This window comes from Balaenoptera borealis (genome assembly GCF_965194805.1).
Source record: "Balaenoptera borealis genome assembly, chromosome: 10".
In the NCBI taxonomy this organism is placed as follows: domain Eukaryota; kingdom Metazoa; phylum Chordata; class Mammalia; order Artiodactyla; family Balaenopteridae; genus Balaenoptera; species Balaenoptera borealis.
In genome coordinates, this window is record NC_138874.1 from 274,977 (window position 1) to 288,351 (window position 13,375).

General features: G+C 39.3%; 2 long non-coding RNA genes across 2 annotated transcripts in view; one reads left to right on the plus strand and one right to left on the minus strand.

Annotated features, from left to right (window-relative positions):
* LOC309635833 overlaps window positions 1-13,270 on the minus strand; it is a 117,394-nt gene extending 104,124 nt beyond the window's left edge. The window contains exon 1 of the long non-coding RNA XR_014249055.1: window positions 11,703-13,270. This is a non-coding gene — a long non-coding RNA (uncharacterized lncRNA). The remainder of the gene's footprint in view (window positions 1-11,702) is intronic.
* The window catches only part of LOC309635832, a 36,140-nt gene that overhangs the window by 10,212 nt on the left and 12,553 nt on the right, over window positions 1-13,375 (plus strand). The window lies entirely within an intron of this gene.

Below are 13,375 nucleotides of genomic sequence, written 5' to 3' on the forward strand. Positions count from 1 at the left end.
GAGCCATAAAGGCACCCACATTGCACCAAAATGGGACCTCCTAGGAATGGAATAAGACATTTCCCCATTGTCAGTTAAGATTCTACAAGTTGTAACAGAAAATCCAACTGAAATGGGCTTTAAAATTGAAGGGGATTTTTGATTCACATAACTCTTGGGGGTGGATATAGGGAAGCTAATCCAGGGTCTCAATGTGTTATCAGTGGCCTATTTCTTTCTGTCTCTGCTCTGCCTTCTCTAGTGTCAGCCTCATTCTAAGGCTGACTCCCTAACAGTTGTAGGAAGGCTGCCAGTCACAATCAAATCTCGAATAATCACATCCCATGGTGAGAGGGGCTTGCAGATCAGCATTCCAAGCCAGTGTCCTGAAATTCATCTTAATTAGATAAACTCATGTCACATATTTATGCTCACATCAATTCATGTATTCATTTAACAAATATTTGTTGAGTATCTACTACTTGCCAGCCACTCTTCTAGATTCCAGGACATGGAAATAACACTGAATGACTGATTGACTTAAGCCAGTTGGTACCCACCACTAGAGCTGAGTATGTTCTGTTTCCCCCGAAGCACATGGACAGTATAGGGGTGGAAGTGAATGCTTGGATAAAGACCTCTGTGCTATTAGGAAAGGGGTAGGAGAGAATGGATATGACTTAGGCAGCCAAAAACCTCTCGCTACTGAAAGTGTGGTCCATGGACTGGTATTACTGGTGTCACCTGGGAGCTTACTGTAAATGCAGAATCTCAGGTAGTACCCCAGTTCTGCTGGATCAGAATCTGCACTTTAACAAGGTCCCCAGGTGATCATATGAACATAAAACTCTGAGAAGCACTCATCTACAGGACAGGTAAAAACATTGTTATGATTGGGGCTGTAGGGGAAAGAAGTTGGAGAACAAACGAAATGGTCTCTGTAGCAGACACGAGTTGGGATGACTGCCAGCTCATAACAATTCTCCCTGTGAGAATTATACAGCTAGCTCCTCTGTTAGAGATGATTCATCCAAGGGGAGATACACCTGCCAAGGTGGGCCAATTAATGGATCATTCTTCTGGGCATTTCAAACATGAACGGTGAGAACAGGATATAGAAGGCTGTTGGAGCAGAGTTGCAGATTGACAGAGCCCTAGCATGTCCAGAAGTAACTCATCTGGGGACCCCCAAAATGCTCTGAGGCTTGGTTATTTGGCAACTCCTTTGATTCATCCATTTCCTAAAATATCCTCTTTTTAGCTTAAGTTAGCTAAAAGGGGTTTCTCTTGCTTCTCATAGAAACAACTTTAACTTATATTGCTTTGACTTTATCAGTATAGTTATCTACCAAGGATGAGAGTTTTTGTTCTGCCTTGAGGGAAAGGCCAAAGTCAATTCATTTCACCATATAGCGTCTGAGATGCATAAGTTGCTTTTCTCTTTAGCTTCCAAACTTGACTCCTAACACAAGCTATGAACACTGAATTTCATTCACAATTGACATAAGCATAAAAAGCCATTTTTACAGTATTTTTTTAAAATTCTACATATTCTGAAAATGCTCATGGGTTCCATAACAAATGTCCAATTTTTGGTTTACTTTCTGTATATAAATGAATGTATCTTTCCAGAAAGATCAATCCATTGTCCTCTTTCATCTGACCATCTATTGTTAACTTTTTTCAGTTGCAGCTGCCTTTTATAAATATATCTACCAAATGATTGAATTGTTGTTACACCAATTTTTCTTCCTTTACATGCAAAATGTTTTTAATCAAATGTCGGCTAATAGCTAGGCTGTTTGGAAATTAACAATCCTAATAGATGAGAACAACAATATAGACATTTAAAGCTTAATTACTCCTTCAGGCTCATTGTGAGAAAATCAAGGCTTTTTTAATTTGACTGATGCTGTATTCCTTGGAATATTTCATCTTATTCTACAATATTCTCTTTTTCTTCTTTTTTTTACAAAAAAAAAGCTAATCCTAATACAACAAAACAACGAGGAGGTCAAATCTTACAAGGAACAAACATGACATCACATAGGGAAGTGAGTCACTGTGCATCAGACTGGGAACTGAGTCAGGACTAAACTGACTCACATCTTTCTGGGCCAAGAACCAATTCTAGTTATATCATGTTGGAAAATGACTCATATATTACCTTTATTAGCTCCCCTCAACATCAAATCAACTGCAAATTGGAGTTGATCTTAAGAAACTCAAGTGGCCCTGTTTGAGCCATTGCTCTCTGCTGGTACACAGAGGGGTTTTGTGTATGAAACTAACTTCTTGTTTGGCTGCAGGAACTCATAAGCCTAGCCTCATCAACAGGGTGCTGCACTTATCTGAGCTGACCACATCTAAACATAATCTTTGTAGTCTCTATACAGTAAGGACATTTTTTGGATAATCTATTGGTGGACTGAAAATCTGTTATCATTCATGTTTTTTTTTTAATGTTGTAGAAAATAATCTGAAAAAGCAACTATTTTGTCAGTAGAAAGTCAAAGTCCAGCACTAGCTAACAGCACTCTTTTCTGCCTTGTAGTTACCTCTGCAACTAAACTGAATACGACAGAAAGTTGCATTGATAAAGTATTCCAGTTAAAATTGGAAAGGAAGAGAGGGAAAATTAGAGCTCCTAAATCATGAGACAATTCCCCAAGCATCTTAAATAAGTACCTTATGAACACCTGGAAGTCTACAATGAATTCTTTTTTGACGTATGCATTGTTTTTAGCAGAATCCTCTAACTGGCTAATATAGCCACAAACATACAGAAATTTCACATACACATTCAGAAGTTCTGACAACACTGCTTCCACTCTTCCATTTGACAATTGGCTAGGACAGAACATCAGCTGCCCCCTTTAGAGAGGACACAAAGTTCTCTCCAATAATCACCACTTCTCCACAGTCCCCACTATTCCCTTTTGTCTTAAACAGGTTCATTTTTCATTACTTGCTTAATCCCTGGTAGGCATTTGAGTTTGGAACCCCTGATAACTAGATTTCTAACTTTTTTTCTTACTTCTAAATATAATACAAAGAAATAGAACATTTTAAAAGAGTGTAAACATTAAGAACTTATTCACATTGCAGATTGGTCAACCTTAGTTTTGATTTTTCAATCAGATCTTTCTTTATTAAACATGTATTGAGCATCTTATTTCGGCAAGACAATGTGCTAGATGCTACACATAAAAGTATAAGATGCTGGCCTTGTCCTCAAATTGCTTGTGATGTAATTGGACAGGTCATAGAAGCATGTTCTTTATTTAAACTTCTATCTTTAAAAGCCTTAAAATGAGACTCAGAGACTATATAACTTAACCAAAACCGCAGACACTAGAGCTTACCTTTCTGCATCTAGGGACCTTCACCTTTTCAATCAAAAACATTGCAATACCTAATATTTGAGTAGCACTATATTATGAGATGTAAAATTCTATAGGGCAAAGTCTTTATCCTCAAGAAATCTAGGGACTTCCATGGTGGTCCAGTGGTTAGGACTCTGTGCTCTCACTGCCAGGGCCCGGGTCTGATCCCTGGTTGGGGAACTAAGATCCCGCAAGCCATGTGGCACGGCCCAAAAAAAAAAAAAAGGTAAAAAAAAAAGAAAGAAATCTACATTCTATTAGGATTGTAAAGACATTAACCAAATAATTCAAATATTTGGCAACATGTGGTGACACATGGAGGAAAAACCCACCATAGCAGTCAGAGATCACTTCCTGTGCAGATGTTCGCAGAAGGCCTGATCCCACCTCTGAAACTTGAGCAACTCTCCTGCAGACATTATCCTTGACTTAATAATTCTAACCCTAACCCAAGGCTGTGAGCCAGCTGAAGACAAGTTGAGGTTTTCCCCAGAAAACCTGCTTAATTCTGATTAGTGACCACAGGGAAAGTTTAAGCAAGGAAGTAGTGGCAGGGGTGGGAGGGAACAGAAAGGTAAATAGAAAGTCCCAAAGAGAAGGGAGCTTAAGCAGGTACTCTAAGAACCAGGCTCTAGATAACTTCCAGATTCCGTAGTCCCTGCCCCCTTGGATTCATAAACCTACACGAAGATTTTTGCCACTATTGGGTTTCGAGAGAGCTCAGCTAGGGTCAGATGGTGACCTTCAGGAGGGCATCCTGAGCTTATTCACTATATGATCCTTTCTCCTCTCCCTTCCCTTTATGTTACCCAGCCCCTATCCTACTCTGATCTGTATTGCAGGCAAAGAGGGGTTGTTCTCCACAGTTTGCTTTCACTGAGCTCCCATGTCACTGGCTGCCCTTAGTCACTGGCCAGTGGGAGGCACTGGCATGAGACCATGCAGGAGACGGGGAATGGGGGAAACCTGAGGCCGCAGCTCCCTCCACCTTGGACAGCTTCTCAGGTGACTGATGGGTCTCCTCTCTGGCCTTAGCTCCTGTGGGACAGGGCTGTCATGGTTCCAGCCACTGCTAGGCGACCCTGGCTCCCGGGGCTTTACCTGTAACTCTGCCTCCTTCACTTCTGTCTCTGTTGATAAACCTGTTTTGCTCCCAGCTTCTCCTGTGTAAACAATTTCTGTATTGAATTTCTTCTCTTATAAATACTTAAAGTGGTTTCTGATTTCCTTGCCAGATCCTGACTGATACATATATATGTAAAGGATTGATACAGTAAGGTGGTAACTTGCCAAGTAGTGCAGTTACAATATTCAAGAGTAGAACACAATTCCTAAGACTTCCCTGCCCCCTCCCCAACAGGCAGGAATTGCATAAGTGACTGTTCAAAAAGAAGATCTATCTCACTGAGCTTCAGGAAAAACTGGGCCACCAGCTGAGTAGGAGCAATTGTAACATGAATCCATCGCCCTTACAGTGTATTATGAGCACCAAGTACTCCACAGTTCTCCTATCATTGGCTCATCATCCATGAGAAACCAAGGGTACGTAATGGGCATGCAGTTCAGCCCACAAACTTGGGTGTGCCAAGAGCTCTTGCAATTCTTGAGTTTATTTAAATTAACAGAAGATTTAAAGAGGTAGTGAGAGAAGGTAAAAGCAGAAATGCTTCTTTTTTAAAAAAAAAAAGAGGAAGACATAGATGAAAGTCAGAAAGAGAAGGGGTGAAAGGAGCTAGCCTGTGGGGTCTTGTGGTCTGAACATCAATGCACTCAATCCCCTTCATAGAACAAGGGACATAAAGGGAATGAACAAGTGGCCAAATGAGGAAACTGGAAAAGTGATTGTTCCTCCTTAATTAGGTCACCCTCCTGGCTTCACAGTGTAGTCAAAATGCCCACATTTTGGAAAAACAGATATTCTCAGACAAATAAAAATCCAAAACTGCATTTCACAGTAAAGAATGATTTCCAGATTGACGATGTCCTTTTTATAAATCAAAATATAAAAAGTTTCTCTCCTTTATCATACAAAGTAAAGGATGGTTTACGTACTAAATTTCTTCTATCTCTCAGATATAATTATAATATCTCTTAGATTATAATTTATGAAAAATTATACAAATTATGCATACACACTCTTTTGCATGTATTAAATGTATCTATATATATATATAAATTATATAAATTATACAACTATACAATTTCTAAGTCAGCAAACCAAATCTTCTGTCTCATCTTCCAGAGCCTGTTGTTTTTTAGAACACACACATAAACCCTCCAAACACTTCAAGATATTTTGAAATAAATTCAATTTATTAATAGAAATCAGGCTGAGATTCTTTATATTCCATATTCACCTGCATTGTTCCATTAAAAATGTAATAAAAATGCAGGCACATGCTGCACATACTAAATTAGAAAAAACAGCTGTGCTTTTTACATTGTCCTGCCCTAGAAAAAAGGCACCCGAGACAATCTGAGCAGCTGGCATCCCCTACATGGTGTGCTCATCACCACAAGTAAATAAAGTCAGCAAATTACTGGCAGAGCACAGGGGGCCACGATAAGTCTAGGAAATAACCCTTTCATCAAACTCTCTGCACATTGCCTACTGCCTGGGCAAAAAGCAAATAATGAGGATCAACGGAGAATTAATATTTTAGTCAAAGAGGAATGGAGATGAATGCATAGTATAAATTATTAACCAGCACTTGTACTCTATCCCCTTGGCACAGTGTGAATGAGGCTTCTAAAGAAACAGGATACACATCTTGTACTTCCCTAGCAATACTTTCTTCAACCAATGAATAATATTCGTAAAGGTGCACATTTCAGAGACATTCAGGAGGGAAATTTATACTTGAATTTCTCTACCTTTCTGTAACAGAATGTAAGCAAAACATAAATATTTCTGTTTATATAAACATATATATGTGTGTTACGTTATTTGTCTAAAAATATTACTCTGCTGTAGCAGGGAAACAAGCCTCGGCTTGGGAAGCAAGACCCATCAGTTCTAGCTCTCTCTTGGCTATGATCAGCAGTGACACCTTAACCTCTCTGGGCCTCAGTTTTCACAACTGTACAATAAGGGGTTGGATCACAGATGACCTTAAAGGACCTTTTTAGCTTTACTCTTCTGATAAGGGCTTTGTAATAAGCAAATAGTAGTAAGAACTAGGAGATAGTTGCAACCAGAGCTCCAGCACAAAAATTTTAAATAAATATAAAAATTGTTCACTTCTTTAATCCAATAAAACATATACTGGCACAGGAGAAAATATATATGTATATATAAAATGATACGCACATGTGTGTCACTGTTCCTTAATGAAAAAAAAACAATATGGAATAGTTAACCAATAATTGTACACTTAAGTGAAGGAGTTCTGTACTTGCTTATCAGTAGCTTATCATGAAAGTTACACAAGAAATTATTACATAATTAGCCTTCAAATTTTGAGAAATAATAATACTTGAAATATTGAGCAATCGTAGACTTGAAGTTTCCTGGATATGTAATTCTACTAAACAAAAGACAAGGCAGCATTCACTATATGCTATAGGACACCCTAAAATGAATGACTTGGAACCTGTTTGCCAAGAGCCCACCACAGGAGACAGGAGAACATATATCACTTTCAATAATACAAATCAGGCCTGGATTAGGTTACTTATAGGAAGATGTTCATAAGCTAAAGAGAACACAGAACGAGGGGAGAGGGAAACCATGGGGAGAGAGATCATTCTGATCATTTAGGATTTTTTTCAACAATTAAGGAGAAGCCTCCCAATCACTGCTGTGACACAGGTGAAGTAGATGTCAGAGCTTAGAGAAATTTGGAGACCATCTATTCCTATCCTCCCATTTTACAGACATAGAAGTTAAGGGCAGAAAGGGTATATCCCTTGCCCCATATTAAGTATTCGGCAGAGTTAGACTAGACGTGAAGTCTTTTAACTTACAGTCTGGTCTGCCTTCCCTCACTGCTTCCCTTTTCTCTGTGTGGGTCCAAAACAAATTCTTCCCTGACTGACTTATGGCAAATGGTCCTCCTGGGATGAATAGAATATACTGTTGTTACCTCTCCATCCCTGAGAAGTTCCTCCCAAGTCAAAGTTTTTCCCAAGCTAACTAATGCTTTGGTTGGTCAGAATTGTTTTTAAGCCATCATTCTAAATATCATCTCCCAGTTGAGAGATCTGGGAACCAAGCTATTCATACCCACTGACTTCACTGTGTTACTCCCAGAGTGGAAGAGCCAGCCAGCATGGCCTGTGTGATGTAGGTCAGTGACTCACTGACAGAGCATCACACAAGGGAACAGGATCTCTCTGAAGATCCTGTTTGATGTTAGGTGGGCTATAAATCTCTCTGATTCTTAGTTTTCTTATCTGTGACATAGGGGCAAATATTCATTTAAATTTCCGAGACTGTGAAGATAAAAAATAATTGTTAATATTTTTTAAAAATTTGTTTTCATAGATCCATATTTGATTGTTCAAGCAGGAATCAGATCTTAAAATTTTATTTTAGTTTATTTCCCCATTTCAAAAGAGAAAAAAGGGACCAGAAGGATTTTGATTTGTTCTACATCACTCAGCTAGATGGTTCTAGAGTTTAGGCTAAAAACTCAGCCTTTTGATATGCAATTCAGTGCTTTGGGCTCTATGCCATATAGCTCACCCTATTCAAAGTGCTTTATAAATATGAAGATATAGAACATGTGAAATAATATACTCATATTGAGGCTTGGTAGGACACAAGATGGCAATCTCCTACACTGTCAAAACAGACTTTCTCCCCCTCCCCCAAGTTATTTGTTTATCTTATAAATTATGTGGTAGGCCTTACCATATAATTTCATATACGAAGACGGATTGGGAGTCATCTCCTACAACCTAACAATTTTGAGATGATCAAGCTGAGTCATGATGAGAGAGGCAGCGAGCAGAGGAGGGGCTGACTGTACGAAAATAGTGCTTTACGAGGCTGGAGCTTCACAGACCACAGGGAAAGCTCTAATCCTTCCTCTCTCATTCCACCTTCAACAAGGGCAGTTAGTAGACCTCTCTCTTGCCCACTTCCACATATATCACTCAAACTTCAGGTTACTTTTTGGTGATTTAATTCAGGCTCCTAATCATGTGACAATACCTAGGTGAAAATGACAGGGTTGGAGAAATAGATCCAAACCTTCAAGGTTCGAACTCTCCATTGGGACTGGTCATCATTTGGAACTTACCTACAGGATGCTCCTCCCGAAATCACTCAGCTATAATATTCTCCCAAAGAATAAATGCTACTCTACTAGTCCCCACTATGCTCTGCAGAAAAATGGTTTAAAACAGTGTAACTGGAATGGATTCTGGAGAAAACATCACCCAGAGCCCTGCTACTGGAGGAAGGTGGGAAGAGGGCAGCACAGTGGCTAGCTGTCCATGGAGTATCTAGAAATACTAGGCTTTTATGGGATAGAAGCGCCTTGGAGGAATTAAACTATTTCCCCATGTTAGGTTGGGGTCAGAGGCCAGAGCTGCCTTTTAGACCACTCTTCTCTGGACAAAACAACAGCAACATTTCAAAATAAGAAAAGAAGGATTCTTCTGAAAGACAGGAGTCATTTCACAGACTTGAAATCAGACCGCGCTGAAGCTTCGTCTAAAAAAATAATGGTTTTTCCTGACATTTTAAACAGCACAATTTAATGGCTCAATGTTTCATTTGACATTTAAGAAGTCATCCATCTCCAAGAAGCTTATTGGCAAATCTTTTCAGTTCCCAGAATTAGCAAATGTAGCGTGCACGTGAACGCATTCTACAATAGCCCAAAAGACTCTTGAAGAAGGAAGCCCAGGACACTGAGAACTAGCTATTACCTACACTGGGCTGGATCTGCCCCTAACCTCAGGGCCTGCCAGCCCAGCCCACCTTCTGTAAACCACTGATTTCTGTTAGTCAGCCTCCTCATGACAAGAAAGAAGAAAAATCATAGTCTTAGCTTAGTAAACTATTGTAGTTAAGAAGATGGCTGAACTAGATAAAGAATTAAACTATTCAGTGCACACAACAGAGAAGCAGGTATTCAGGAGTGAGACTGCTTTGGTTGGAGTTGTGGCTACTCTACAGGTTACAAGCCGTGTGACCTTGGACACATGACTTAACCTCTCTGTGACTTGGTGTTCTCATTTCTAAAACTAGGATAGTAATTAACTATCTCACTGGGTTGTTAAGATGATTAAATGGGTTAATGTTTGTAATGTTCTTGGAACAACTTGGAAGAGCAAAAGCTGTGTAATTGTTAGAAAATAATAAATGACATGTAGGTAACTACTTTTTTCAGATCACTTTTGTACTGATTCTCACTGTATGTGACCCAAGCGTAAGCGAATCAAAGCATCACATTCCTGCTGGCCTCTGTGATTGCTACATGGCATATCGTCCGCATAGGGTATGAGGACCAATAGGTTATGAGTCTACTTCTGGGATTCCTGGTTCTTTCGTACTGAGCTTGAATCTGAGAGGATATACAGTCTGGAACTGCTGCCACCATCGTTCAAATTTGAAGCAAGAATCTATCTGAGAATAACAGTGAAGCAGATCCATGATAGAGAAAATGGGTTCCGTTGACATTATTTGACCTGCTAGATCATGGGATGCCTGAAATCAAACCTCCCCCATACTTCTTATTTACATGAGCCAATAATTTCCCCCATTTTCTTACATTAGTTTAGGCTTGGGTTTTTTTGTTGTTTTTTTAATCACTTGCAACAGAGATTAAACCAAATTGATACAACTTACAATATATCTCAGGGTCCAAAGTAGGTATCATGGAAAAAAAAAAAATTATAGCCTCACCAGCATTTAAAATGTCAAGTTCTGGCTTTGTGATTTTTACCAGGTCACTTAACTTTTCCTGGTGTGTTTTCTCATCTGAAAATCCAGAAATTAAACCAAATAATCTTTAACCTTCCAACTCTAAAATTTTATGACCATGCCTTAAATTAAGGTCTTCTTGGCTACCTTCAAGACTGCTTTTAAGTTCAGTTTTTCCATTCACTACAAAGCCAAGAAGAATAATTCCCCAAAAATGGTTTATTTATTTTTTGGCTATTGGGCATTTTTAAGGCAGAGAGTGGAAGGGAATGGAACAGAGTCAATCTAGTGATGACTTACATGATTTTTCAACAGCTTTGCCTCATTTCATACATCATAATTGGAATTATGTACCTACTTTCATGTAGGAAAGACACAGGTTAGATTAAAAACACTTTTAAGGAAACTTGTTAGTTCAGAAGCTAGCAGAAAGTTATGGAAGTTCTCTGTAGTTAGCAATAGATAGGGAAGCACAGAGGAAATTGTCTAGCCATCATCTGCCACTATATCCATTCCTCATCTCCCTTGCAGAACAGATTCTATGCTATCCCTGAATGATTGCTACTTCATATAAGCATTGGCATAAGTGGGGAGGAAAAAGTAAAGAAATGCAAAATATATTTACAGAATAAAAGATAGTATGATAAATCCTGTTAACTAGAGAACACTTGGCAACTACTCAGAACATAATCAATTGGAAGAGGAGGGGAAAGGACCATTTCTGAGCAAGTTAGATAGATGTTTCTTCATCCAAGAACTAAAGATCACATGCATGATTCGTAAGAAAGATCTTCAAACTATTCAACTTAATTTTAGACGTAATTCTAATGAGTTGATATCCTCATTTCTCAGCCCACCACAAAGTAGAGACAGTCACTTAGTAAGGGAGTAAGGTAGTAGAAATGGACTCACCTAGCAGCCAACAAAAGAGAGGAGGCAGAAAACCATAAAACGCCAACATAAAAAGGAAACCACGGTAGTCTAAGGCGATTTACATACACCTCAATAACACTCACTGGAGTGTATTTATTTTTACTTAACAAACACAGAAGTACTGCTTACTATGTGACAGGCACTGTTCTAAGTCTCCTACCAATATTACCTCATGTAATCATTATAATAAACATATAAAGTACTAAGAGGTTAAATAACTTGCCCAAGGCCACACAATTCATTACTGGCAGAACCAGGATTCAACCCAGGCAATTTCGCTCCCAGGCCCATTCACTTAACCACCACACCACACTGCCACACCTGCCACCACCGTACAGCAAGCTTCATTACTATTCACTATTCACGATGACTGCCATCAATAAATGTAGAATAGATAACCAACATATTCTGCGAAATAAAGCCAAAAAGTGAAAAATTCAGTGTAAAATATTTTATTCCAGAGTAATATACCAATATGACTAATCGTACGATTGTAATAATAATATTTGGCCTTTAAAAATAAAAACTTGCGGGCTTCCCTGGTGGTGCAGTGGTTGGGAATCTGCCTGCCGATGCAGGGGACACGGGTTCGAGCCCTGGTCTGGGAAGATCCCACATGCCGCGGAGCAACTGGGCCCGTGAGCCACAACTACCGAGCCTGCGCGTCTGGAGCCTGTGCTCCGCAACAAGAGAGGCCGCGATAATGAGAGGCCCGCGCACCGCGATGAAGAGTGGCCCCCGCTCGCCGCAACTAGAGAAAGCTCTCGCACAGAAACGAAGACCCAATACAGCCAAAAATAAATAAATAAATTTTAAAAAATAATAAAAATAAAAACTTGAGGTATCTGGGAAGTCCATTAACCTGAACCTCCTCATTCCCTGTTAATGACAGATAAGTAAAATAACAATGTTATAGTTCAAATTCTTTACATTTAAGCAACAAACATTATCTTTAACCTCTATAATGAAATTTGCTTACCCTACAAAGCCTCTAAACACAAAGGCAAAAACCTACAGCCAAAAGAAAGAAATTAAGTTGCAGTCACAGAAAAAGCTGCTGGGTATTTAAAATTCAGTTCCGGGGGCTTCCCTGTTGGCGCAGTGGTTGAGAATCTGCCTGCCAATGCAGGGGACACGGGTTTGAGCCCTGGTCTGGGAGGATCCCACATGCCGCGGAGCAACTGGGCCCGTGAGCCACAATTACTGAGCCTGCGCGTCTGGAGCCTGTGCTCCGCAACAAGAGAGGCCGCGATGGTGAGAGGCCCGCGCACCGCGATGAAGAGTGGTCCCCGCTCGCCGCAACTAGAGAAAGCCCCCCAACACAGAAATGAAGACCCAACACAACCATAAATAAATAAATAAATAACTTTTTTTTAAAAAATTGCAGTTAAAAAAAAATTTTAGTCCCTACCTGGTAATGGGAATTACGATCATCAGAAGTTTTTTCCTAGATAAATATTAAACCTATCATATACAGTAATTAATTTCAATACTTAGATTTAGGCTATGAGAATGGAGATACGATACAGAATAAGAAAAAAGTTTTGGTCCTAGTCATCTCTTTCTTTATGGAACAAATAACTTCTTGGAATTCTCTGGAACATTTTTGTTCACCTCGTCATATTTACCACCTCTTTTACCCTTGTATTAAATTTCACTCCTAAGCCACTAATTGTAGGGTTGACTTTATTCAATGTTTTAGGAGTAGCACTGTGTGTGTGTGTGTGAGAGAGAGAGACAGAGACAGAGACAGAGACAGACAGACAGACAGACAGAGATAGAGAGAGGGAGTTTACAATGTGTGTGGTCAAAGCAAGAACTATTTACTTCTTTAAAAGAAGTATCAATAATGTGCATGCCAAGACGGCAGCCAAAGGAAGTGGAAGCCCAGTACTGTCTATAGAAGCAAGCCAGAGAAAGTAGAGCCAAAAATAATCTGGCTGAAAGAAGGAAAGACAACAGAAACAATGAAGCTGACGAGTGTCCAACGCTGAGAACATTTAACCTTTCATAATCATCACATGTGGATTTCCTGTAAATTCTTCAAGACTCAAATTCGACCTACATTCACACACATGGAAATTGAGGACCTGATTATAATTATAATATAAAAGTTCTGATTGTTTCCTTAAATTCACCTCTCCTTACTTTAGCAGTCATTTTTAATTTACCTGAGAAGGTTTATACTTTCTCTATTTGT